General features: G+C 44.8%; 1 protein-coding gene across 2 annotated transcripts in view; it reads right to left on the reverse strand.

Annotated features, from left to right (window-relative positions):
- Window positions 1–10,342, reverse strand: part of ass1 (argininosuccinate synthase 1) — a 153,886-nt gene extending 143,544 nt beyond the window's left edge. For both annotated transcript variants that reach the window (XM_072565748.1, XM_072565749.1), the window contains exon 1: window positions 10,210–10,342. The gene's annotated coding sequence lies outside the window, so the exon portion shown is untranslated. The remainder of the gene's footprint in view (window positions 1–10,209) is intronic.
- Between the last annotated feature and the right edge of the window lie 2,006 nt (window positions 10,343–12,348).

Genomic DNA, 12,348 nt, shown 5'->3' on the forward strand with positions numbered 1-12,348 from the left:
GTAGAAAAAAAAAAGAGAAAAATCAAACATAAAGGCATTACACATTGCTGCAATTAGCAAGGAAACTACATTAAATTGCTTCTTCTGAAAATACCCTGCTTATTTAATATGATCATGGCTGATAATACTATTCAATACCCTGTTTCTGCTTTCTTCCCATACACTTTGATCCTTTTAGTCCAAAGAATTATACCTATCTGCTTCTTGAAAACATTTGGCTTCAAATGGAGATAGAGGGAAGCAGTGGAAGGATTTCGGAATGGAGGGTTATGACTACTGGTGTTCCACAGGCATCAGTGCTGGGACCTCTGCTGTTCGTGGTCTGCACAAACGATTCGGAGGAAAATGGGACTGGTCTAATCAGTAAGTTTGCAAGTGATAAAAAGATTGGTGGAGTTGCAGATCGTGAGGAGAATTGTCAGAGAAAATGGAAGAAATTTAATCCAGACAAATGTGAGGTGATGCATTTTGGAAGGTCAAGTACAGGTGGAAATTACACAGTGAATGGTAGAACTCTTTGTAGTATTGATATGCATAGGGATTTGGGTGTGCACAGGTCCAGAGATCACTGAAGGTGGCAGCGCAGGTAGATAAGGTAGCAAAAAAAGGCCAATGGCATGCTTGCCTTCATTGAAAGGGACATAGAGTACGAGGATAGGCAAGTTATGCTGTAGTTTTATAGAAATTCAGTTAGGCCACACTTGGATATTGTTGCAGTTCTGGTCACCACACCATCAGAAGGATATGGATGCTTTGGAGAGGATACAGAAGGTTGACCAGGATGTTACCTGGTATGGGGGATTTTAGCTATGAAGAATGGTTGGATAGACTGGGTTTGTTTTCACTGGAACGCGGGAGCGGCAACAAGATAGAATTACATAAGATTGTGAATGGCGTGGAAAGTAGGAGGCTTTTTCCCCATTTCACATGCACAAAGCCATGTTGATTATCCCTAATAAGTCCTTGTCTTTCCAAATACATGTGCATCCTGTCCCTCAGGATTCCCACCAACAACTTGCCCACCACCAAGGTCAGGCTCACTGGTCTATAGTTCCCTGGCTTGTCCTTACCACCCTTCTTAAACAGTGGCACCACGTTTGCCAACCTCCAGTCTTCCGGCACCTCACCCATGACTATCGATGATACAAATACCTCCACAAGAGGCCCAGCAATCACTTCTCTAGCTTCCCAGAGTTCTCGGGTGCACCTGATCAGGTCCTGGGGAGTTATCCACCTTTAACCATTTCAAGACATCCAGCACTCTAATCTGGACATTTTGTAAGATGTCACCATCTATTTCCCTACAGTCTATACCTTCCATATCCTTTTCCACAGTAAATACTGATGCAAAATACTCATTTAGTATCTCCCCCATCCAATTCGGTTCACTCAATATATCAAGAGATGGTTGGCGATCCAGACTACGAGCCCTGACAACATTCTGACAGCAGTACTGACAGCTCACTCCAGAACTTGCTGCTCCCCTAGCCAAGCTCTTCCAGTACAGCTACCTGACAATGTGGAAAATTGAGCAGAAGTGTGGACTGCAGATGCTGGAGATTAGAGTCAAGAGTATGGTGCTGGAAAAGCACATCTAAGGAGCAGAAAAAGCGACGTTTCAACAAAAGCCCTTCATCAGGTATGAGCCTGGGAGCCTTGGGGGTGGAGAGATAAATGGGAGAGGAGTGGAGGAAGATAGCTGAGAGTGCAATAGGTGGATGGAGGTGGGGGTAATGGTGATAGATTGGAGGGGAGGGTGGTGCGGATAGGTGGGAAGGAAGATAGACAGGTGGAACAGGTCATGAGGGCAGCGCTGAGCTATAAGGTTGGAACTGGGGTAAGGTGGAGGGAGGGGAATTGAGGAAATTGGTGAAATCCACATTGATGCCATGGAGTTGGAGGGTCCTAAGGCAGAAAATAAGGCTTTCTTCCTCCAGGCGTTTGGTGGTAAATGAGTGGCGATGGAGGAGGCCCAGGACCTGCATGCCCTTAGCAGAGTGGGTGGGGGAGTTTAAGTGTTCAGCCACAGGACAGTGGGGTTGGTTAGTGTGGGTGTCCCAGAGATGTTCTCTGAATCGCTCTGCAAGTAGGTGTCATCTACCCAATGTAGAGGAGACTGCATCAGTAGCAACGGGTACAGTAAATGACATGTGGAAGTGCAGGTGAAACTTTGATGGATGTGGAAGGCTCCCTTGGGGCCTTGGACAGAGGTGAGGGGGGAGGTATGGGTGCAGATTTAGCTATTCCTGCGGTGGCAGGGGAAGGTGCTGGAAGAGGAGGGTGTTGGAGGGAGTGGACCTGACAAGGTATTTGCGTAGAGAATGGTGTTTACGGAAAGAGGATGGGATGGGGAGGGAAATATAACTCTCGTGGTAGGGTCCATTTGTGGGTGGTGAAAATGGCAGAGGATTTTGAGATGTATACGGAGGTTGGTGGGTGGAAGGTGAAGACCAGGGACGTTCTGTCCTTGTTGTGGTTGGAGGGGTGGGGTGCGAGCGCGGAGGTGCAGCAACTGGATGAAATGCGCTGGAGTGTATCAACCACCATGTGGAAGGGGAAATTGTGGTCTTTAAAGGAGGAGGTCATCTGATGTGTTCTGTGGTGGGACTGGTCCTCCTGGGAGTGGATTTCATTAGATTAGATTAGGTTAGATTAGGTTCTTTACAGTATGGAAACTGGCACTTCAGCCCAACAAGTCCACACTAAGCCTCTGAAGAGTAATCCACCCAGACCCATTCCCCTACCTTATATTTACCCCTGACTAATGCACCTAACACTAGTGGCCGTGCTAAATTGCCCATTCACCTGACATGTACATTTTTGGATTGTGGGAGGAAACCGGAACACCTGGAGGAAACCCACACAGACACAGGGAGAATGTGCAAACTCCACACAGACAGTCGCCAGAGGCAGGAATCGAACCCGGGTTTCTGGCACTGTGAGGATGCGGTGGAGGCAGAGGAATTGGGAATAAAGGATAGCACTTTCGCAGGAGGCAGGGTGGGAGGAGGTGTAATTCAGGTAGCTGCGAGAGTTGGTGGGTTTGTAGAAAATGTTGGTGTTGTGTCAGTCATTGTTGATGGTATTGGAGAGGACCAGGACGGGGATGGAGGTGTCAGAGATGGTCCAGGTGAATTTAAGGTTGAGGTGGAATGTGTTGGTGAAGTTGATGAACTGTTCAACTCTTTGTGGGAGCACGAGGTGGTGCAAATGCAGCGGAGGAAAAAGTGGGGAGTGGTGCCAATGTAACTGCAAAAGACAGACTGTTCCACGTAGCCGACAAAGAGACAGGCTTCACTTGGGCCCATGCGGGTGCCCATGGCTACCCTTTTCATCTGGAGGAAGTGGGAGGATTCAAAGGAGAAATTGTTGAGGGGGAGGGCCAGTTCAGCCAAATGAATTAGAGTGACAGTGGTCAGCCAGGGTAGTCAGGTTTGTGGATCTTGGGATGGAGGTAGAACCGGGCAAGGGTTCCAAAAGTATGAGGTTGGAAGCTGTGGGTGAGAGATCCCCGGAGGTGATGAGGTGGTGTATGGTCTGAGAGATGACGGTTTGGTGATGGCAGGTGAGGTTGTGGTCGAGGGGATGGTAGAAGGAGGTGTCTTTAAGTCGACACCTGGCTTCAGCGGTGTAGAGGTTAGTGCGCCAAACTACCACTGCACCCCTCCTTGTCCGCTGGTTTGATGGTGAGGTTGAGGTTGCAGCAGATGGAGTTGAGGGTTGCGCATTGTGAGGGTGCAAGGTTGAAATGGGTGAGAGGGGTGGACAGGTTGAGGCAATGTCCTGGTGGTAATTGGAAATAAAGAGGTCAAAGGGAGGTAACAGACTAGCACGGGTTGTCCAGGTGGGTGGGATGTGTTGCAGGTGGGCGAAGGGACCCTCAGAAGGTGGGGTGGAGTCTTGATAGAAAAAGTAAGCTCAGAGGTAGAGGCAGCAGAAGAAGTGTTCGATGTCACAACATGGGCGGCACGGTGGCACAGTGGTTAGCACTGCTGCCTCACAGCGCCTGAGACCCGGGTTCAATTCCCGCCTCAGGCGACTGACTGTGTGGAGTTTGCACGTTCTCCCCGTGTCTGCGTGGGTTTCCTCCGGGTGCTCCGGTTTCCTCCCACAGTCCAAAGATGTGCAGGCCAGGTGAATTGGCCATGCTAAATTGCCCATAGTGTTAGGTAAGTGGTAAATGTAGATGTAGGGGTATGGGTGGGTTACGCTTCGGCGGGGCGGTGTGGACTTGTTGGGCCGAAGGGCCTGTTTCCACACTGTAAGTAATCTAATCTAATCTAAAAAAAATGTGTTGACTTTGTTTTTTCCCAGGAATGGAGGAGGATGATAGGGGGATGAAGAAAATTGCCCAGGTTTGTCCTGTACATAAAAAAGGATGAAACTAACCCAGCCAATTACTGCCCCATCAGTCTAATTTTGATCAGTAAAGTTAGGAAGAAGGTGTTATCAATAGCACTATTATGCAGCACCTGCTCAGCAGTAAACTGCTCAGTGACGCCCAGTTTGGGTTCTGCCAGAGTCACTCAGCTCCTGACCTCATTACAGACTTGCTTCAAAAACTGTCAAAAGATTTTTTGAGAAGATTTGTAGCTCAGGTGGAGGTTCAGGTTGTAGGTTTGCTTGCTGAGCCGGTAGGTTTGTTCTCAGACATTTCGTCACGTTGCTAGGTGAGCCTCTGGTGAAGCGCTGGTGTTCTGTCCTGCTTTCTATTTGTGTGTCTTGGTATGTTAAGGTGGGTGATATCATTTCCAGTTCTTTGACTCAGATGTTGGAAAATGGGGTCCAAATCGATGTATTTATTAATGAAGTTCCAGTCTGAATGCCAGGCACCTAGGAATTCCCATGTGTGTCTCCGTTTTGCCTGTCCTAGGATGGATGTGGTGTCGAAGTGGTGTCCTTCTTTGTCTGTACGTAAGGATACTGAGAACAAACCTACCAGCTCAGAAGCAAATTTACAACACAAACCTTCTCAAAAATCGCAAACCCACCTATGGGCACAATACTCTCAAAACGAGCCTGAAGATAGGAACCCAATGCTACCTGACTGAGTGCCACCCACAAACAACTATATTTCCTACATGAATGCCTCAGGAAACAGGTTATTAGCAAAATGTGTCAAATACAAACCACCGCTCAACACCCCACAAGCCAGAAAAATAGCAGAACAGAACAGCCACAGAATGTTGCAAGAAATGATAAATCATGCCCACAGTCGACTCCATCAGTATGAATGGGAAATTTCATGCCAAAAAACACTGTACACAAGCACGACTGATGCAACAGGAATCGATAAGCACATTAGAACGAGCCATCAGCATCAAAACAACAGCAGGCCAAGAAAAGGAAAGAAAACTATCCCTCCAAGAAAAACTGGACAAGCTCTCACAAAAGAACAATGCAGACAATTCAGAAGTTTGGATTAAGAACCTATCGGACCGACCATTAACAGACACGGAAAATGCCATCCTAGCAAGAGGGATGAACTACAACTACAGAGACACAGGCAAAAAAGGACTTCCTAGCAGCAATAGAACCAACCTTGAAAGACAACGGACTCACGGAAGAAACCCAGCAGACCATCAGACAGACAATACTAAGCAGGGAGAAAGAATGGAACACCCTCAACACAGGAAAGGAAAGCCCTAAAAGGACTCAGAAAAGACAGAAACATTGGAATCCTACCCGCAGACAAAAGGCTCATGACCATCATCCTAAACAGAACAGTTATTTGAAAAGATGAACTTACTGCTCACAGATACCAACACCTACCAATAGACAATAGACCTGACTCCACAGCTAAAAGCTCATATTACAGCACCACTGAAGAAATCCATACATCAGGCGAAATTAACAAGACAGATCTCCAAAGAATGAAACTCGATGGATCCAACACACCCCACTTCCATGGATTACCTAACGGACACAAGCCAGGGGCCCCTTTCAAGCCCATAGTGTCACTCCCTGGCACACCAACATACAGACTAATAAAGGAACTTCACCATAAACTGTGCTATTCTCTCTCCACCCAAGAATTCCTAATCATCATGATCAAAAGACACCAAGATAACGAGGATGAAGTCATGGCCTCCTTCAACATAATGGCTCTCTTCACATTAATTAACATCAACCTGGCCAAAGAAACACTGACCTCACTCCTAGACAAACCAAAGACACAAACACCAGACAGCACCAACTCCATCAGGAAGGACAGCATCCTCAAGCTAGTAGACCTATGCCTCACTACCCACTTCACCTTCAAAGACAAGACCTACAAACAAATTAACGGGACTCCCATGAGATCACGAATATCAGGATTCTTAGCAGAAGCAGTAATGCAAAGACTCAAACGAATAGCCCTCTCCAAAATCCAACGCAAGCTTTGGGTCTGCTACGTGAATGACACCTTTGTCATCAACAAACAAAACAGATTAGAAGAAACCTACAATATTATCAACAACATCCTCACAGGCATAAATTTCACCAAAGAGGAAGAGAACAACAACAGACTCCCTATTCTTAGATGTCACAGTGGAACAAACAGGCAATAGAGAACTGCAGACCAGCATCCACAGGAAAGACACACACACACACACACACATTTTGATTTGGCAGTGCCGGTGTTAGACTGGGGTCTACAAAAGTTCAAAATCACGCAATACCAGGTTATAGGCCAACAGGTTTATTTGGAAGCACTAGCTTTCAGAGCACTGCTCCTTCATCAGACAACCACCTGATGAAGGAGCAGTGCTCTGAAAGCTGGTGCTTCCAAATAAACCTGTTGGCCTATAACCTGGTATTGCGTGATTTTTTAAACTTTGTACACACCAGATACTTCACTACAGGAGCATTCATCCCAACACCCACAAACAGAGCTGCATCAGCACATTATTTAACCAGGCCACAACAAACTGCAGTACCCAGGAACTACGAGCAGCAGAAGAAAAATACCTACACAGTGTATTCAAGAACAATGAATACCCGATAAACACAGTTCACCAATTCTTAAACAACTAACCCAAACAAGAAGACAACACACCCAAAGACTCTAGCCACACAACTATACAAAGACATCGCGGAGATGACTACCAGACTACTCCGACCCCTTGGCATCATGGTAGCCCACAAACCTACCAACACACTGAAACAGTTATTGATGAACCTAAAGTACCCTGTACCAATAAAGAGCAAAATGAATGTCATTTATAAAATACCCTGCAAGGACTGCAACAAACACTGCATCAGACAGGCAGGAAACTAGCCACCACAAAACACAAACACCATCTAGCCACCAAAAGACATGACCAGCTATCACTAGTACCCTTACACACAGACGAAGAAGGGCACCACTTTGACTGGGACAACACATCCATCCTAGGACAGGCAATACAGAGATAGGCATGGGAATTCCTGGAGGCCAGGCATTCAAACTGGAACTCCATCAGTAAACACACTGATTTGGACCCTATTTACCAACCTCTGAGAAAAAGAACCGGAAGTGTTATCACCCACCTTACGAGACCAAGACACATAAACAGCAAGTGGGTCAGAACACCAGTGCTTCACCAGAGGCTCACTGATGATGTTACCTAGCATGGCGATGAAATATCTGAGTTCAAATCTGCCAGCTCAGCGAGCAAATTAACAAAAGAGCTGAATTCCAGAGGGGAGATGAGATTGAGAGTCCTTAACATCAAGAATGCATTCAACTCAGTGTGGCATCAAGGAGTCCTAGCAAAACTGGAATCAATGGCTATCAGGGGATAACCTCTCCACCGACTGGAGTCATTCCTGGTGCATAGGAAGAAGTCAGTTATCTCAGCTCCAGGGCATCCCTGCAAGAATCCCTCGAAGTAGTGTCCTAAGCTCAACCATTCTCAGTTGCTTCATTAATGACCTTCCCTCCATCAAAAAGGTCAGCGGTGGGATGTTTACCAACGATCACTCAATGTTCAACACCATTCGTGACTTCTTAGATACTGAAGCAGTCCATGTTCAAATGCGAAAAGATCTAGACAATATCCAGGCTTGGGCTGACAAGTGGCAAATAACATTCATGCCACACAAATGCCAGCCTATGATCATCACCAGTAAGAGATAATCTAACCACCACCCCATGACATTCAATGGTGTTATCATCACTGAATCCCCCACTATAAACATCCTGTGGATTATCATTGGCCAGAAACTCAGCTGAACTCACCACATAAATACAGTGGCTATAAGGAGATCAGAGGCTAGGAACACTGCAACAAGTAACCCACTCCTGACTCCTCAGAGCCTGTGGTATATCTACAAGACACAAGTCAACAGTGCACTTGCCTGGATGCGTGCAGCTCCAACACTCAAAAAGCTTTACACCATCCTGGATAAAGCAGCCCACTTGGTCGGTACCACATCCACAAGCCTCCACTCCCTCTACCACCAATACTTAGTAGCAGTGTTGAATGCACCATGTCAAATACAAGTTTTATTTCATATCAGCATGTAAATTTGGAAGACAGCATAATTTATTGATGTAGGGATACACTCATCTATCAACTGTACTATATTCCAACTTCCTGCACAGCAATGTACAAAATGCATTTGCAAATTCACTGCAACATATCAACAAGGCTGTTTTGACAGCTCCTTCTAAACAAGAGACTTCTACCACCTAGACAATCAAGGGCAGCAGATTCATGGTAACACCACCAATGACAATTCATCTCCAACCACATTTCATTCTGGTTTGGATTCATAATAAGTGTTCCTTCACTGCCACTGTGACAAAATCATGGAAACTCCTTGCCTTACAGCACTGTGGGAACACTTACACCACACACTCTGCAACTATTCAAAAGCAGCTTAATCACCAATTTCTCCCATGAAATTTCTTACACAATATTTTGCTTATATTAAAGTTTATATCACTAGCGGGTTAATATCCCTGCCTCTAAAACAACCTTTTTTTGTTAGTGCCTCTCCCAGTTTTACTCAAGCAATTACATTTAATAGCATCTGACTCTTGGAGTTTGAAAACATAACCCTGACCAGTTAAAGTTTAAAATGCATTCAGAGTCATATATAGTAGTTATACAGCATGAAAACAGACCCTTTGGTCCAAACAGTCCATGCTGACCATAATCCCAAACTAAACTAGTCCCACCTGCCTGAACTTGGCCCATATCCCTCCAAATATTTCCTTTCATTTATGTATTCAAATGTCTTTTAAACATTGCAACAGTAAATGCGTGCACCATTTTCTCTGAAAGTTCATTTCACACAAGAACCACTCTGAGTAAAAACACTGTCCATGTCTTTTCAGAAATCCTTCACCTCTCACCTAAAAAATATGCCCCCTCGCCTTGAAATCCCCCATCCTAGGGAAAAGACACCTGCTGTTCACCTTATCTTTACCACCACCCTCCCACCCATGATTTTATAAACCTCTAAGGTTACCCCTCAACCTCCTACACTCCAGTAAAAAAAGTTCCAACCCATCCTTGTAACGCAAACCCTCCACTCCCAGCAAAATCCTGTCTCTTGAACCTCCTCCAGCTTAACAATATCCTTCTTCGTTTTGCAGATCATGTTAACAAACAGAAAGGCTTATTACAAGTCATGATTTGGAGATGCCGGTGTTGGACTGGGGTGTACAAAATTTTTTTAAAAAGTCACACAACACCAGGTTATAGTTGAACAGGTTAATTGGAAGCACTAGTTCATTCCTTCAATTAAACCTGTTGGACTATAACCTGGTGTTGTGTGATTTTTAGCTTATTAGAAGCATCAACATCACTTTAATGGGGTTTGCAGTCCAGCTTTAGAAAGGAACCTGACCAAACACTGTAGAAATTCTAATTCTAGAAAAAACTGCCTTTGGATCCCCTTAAGCAACACAGGACCCGAATGTCATCATTCACATTCGAAAGAGTTACTTTTCACTCCCAAAGGCAGGTTAAAAAAAAGTTAAAACAACTTTGCAAAAGACCTAAAAAGTAACACTAAATCTGCAAACTTCAGGAATTGGACCAGTCTGAGTTTTGAAATAACAGCTAAAAAGAAAAGCTTCCTGGTTTGAAGTGAAATCAAAGTGTCAGAGACAAGATGAAAAGGCTGACATTTTTTCTAAAACTGTAAGGCATAAAGTTTCCTGATTGTTTTGGTCTATATATGTGCTTTAGCTGTGCACTGATTCCCTCTCCCCACACTGAGGACATATCTCACCTGGGTCACTCTGTCGGTTAGTCACTAACGCTCGAGCTTCGAACCTGTACCACTCGCGCTGGGTATGATTCTGCGCACAACCTGCCAGCTGGCGAGATATAAACAGAGCTCGGCGAGCATCGTCTCACTTCGCGGGGGTTGGGGGAGGGACAAAGAGTCGTACGATGGGGGCGGGGCACGGTGGGACCTGCTAGGGATGGGGAAACCTATGGGGCTCGGGGCTCTCTTGGGGGTGGGGCACGGTGAGCGAGGTTTTGGTTGAATGGGGGCGGGAATGGGCGGGGCCAGTGTGAAGGGTGGGTCTTGATGAACCGTTGATTGACAATAGCATATGTTAAAGTTCTAGACCTGTTCACCCCGCCCCCCCTACACGCATCATGGTGTCACACGCACGTCAATCATGTCCAGCCCTACCTTTTTTTCTCTCTGGCCCAAGATGATTGACAGGGCATTGATGGATCCAAGGCTCTTGGCTCAAGGTCAATGGATGCTATTTGAGACTTAAGTCCCTCTTCACCCAAAAAGTCAAACTGCTGCAGTAGCTCCTGCTCACAAGGAGGCCACTCAGCCCACACCTGTTTCCTGCCAGAATCATCCACTACCCGGCCCTGTAGTCTTGCATCTCTTAGAATACATGTCCAATGCTGTTTTGAAAGCTCTGTTTTCCCTCACGCAGCACATTGCAGGTCCTAACAACTTAGTTTCTTCAGGTTGCCAGTTCTCTGAATCTCAGCTCTTTCTCTGCATTTCCTTTGCCTAGAGACCTTGTGATTTTGATTATTTTTATTTGTTCACAAAATATAGACATTGCTGACTAGGCCAAGCATTTATTGCCCAGAAAGGGCAGTCAACTACAGTGCTGTGAGTCTGAAATCACAACTATATCAGATCAGGGAAGGACAATCTTCACCACCTCCCTATAGCTATCAAATCGCCATTTGACATTAGCCTCAGCTAATCCAATATATCCAGATGTGTGGAGTCCCTCATTCCTCATGTAATAAATTATTATAATAAAGCTATAAGCAGTCTGAGAAAATTAACCAAAAAGTAGACCTTGTAATAAGGAAGTAAGTTTCTTCAAAAAGAAAGCACCCATGCACCTGCCCTCAACAACAATAGATCCACAAACACCAAGTCACCAGCCATTGACATCTTGCAAGTCACAGCAGAGGTATCTGGCCATGTATCAAAACTTCCAAAGTGTCAGGATAAAAACAATGACTGCAGATGCTGGAAACCAGATTCTGGATTAGTGGTGCTGGAAGAGCACAGCAGTTCAGGCAGCATCCAAGGATACCCTGCCTAGCAACTTAAAGTGAAGTGTCAGGAGTGAACTTCACAGTAATTGAAAGAAAGCATTAAGACATGTTACTAAAACAACAAAATGAATTAGCTAGAACATTGCAAGCTAGTTTCTGCCCTGCATAATGACACAGCAGTTTTCTTTGTCCTGGGTTTTTCCTGGGTTTTTCAATTCTTGAAAAGATTGGTAATGTGATTTCGAAACAGGAAGAGATGAATATATATACCAGAAGGTTTTGATTAATGCCACACCCAAACATATAAAAGATTATTATTTTACAAGTATTTTGATCTCTCAATATTAAAGAGAAGAGTAATGGTGGATTGTCATGTGTAATACAAAATGTCAAATACTGAAGAGGTAAAGCATGCCTCTGAACTACGATGGGTTGTGGGATTAGATAATGACTGCACAAGTAAACTTTGTGGAAGTGATAGTCCGACCATTATTCAAAATCCAATTGTGACTTTCTTTTTACTTTGCTCTGAACTGAAAATCTACCAACTGTGGCATACACAAGTGCCTAAGATAAATGTCAATCTTTTTCCAATACAGAATATTACCAGATCCCCTTGTAAATTCCCCACAATTTTATAAATTTGATATTGAGTACTTGCTCTTTAAACCTTCATATCCTAATGTTTTTTCTTCTCTCCAATAAAAATGAAGGGTGTCCCCATGGCTTAAGTTACATATGTACAGACTTATTTTCATGTCACAACCAGACAAACATGAGCTACTCTTTGGGTTAGAGTCACAGAGTCATTGAGATATGCAGCACAGGAACAGATTCTTCAGTCAAACTTGTCCATGCTGACCAGACATCCGACATT

Source organism: Chiloscyllium punctatum, chromosome 49 (assembly GCF_047496795.1).
Source record: "Chiloscyllium punctatum isolate Juve2018m chromosome 49, sChiPun1.3, whole genome shotgun sequence".
In the NCBI taxonomy this organism is placed as follows: Eukaryota; Metazoa; Chordata; class Chondrichthyes; order Orectolobiformes; family Hemiscylliidae; genus Chiloscyllium; species Chiloscyllium punctatum.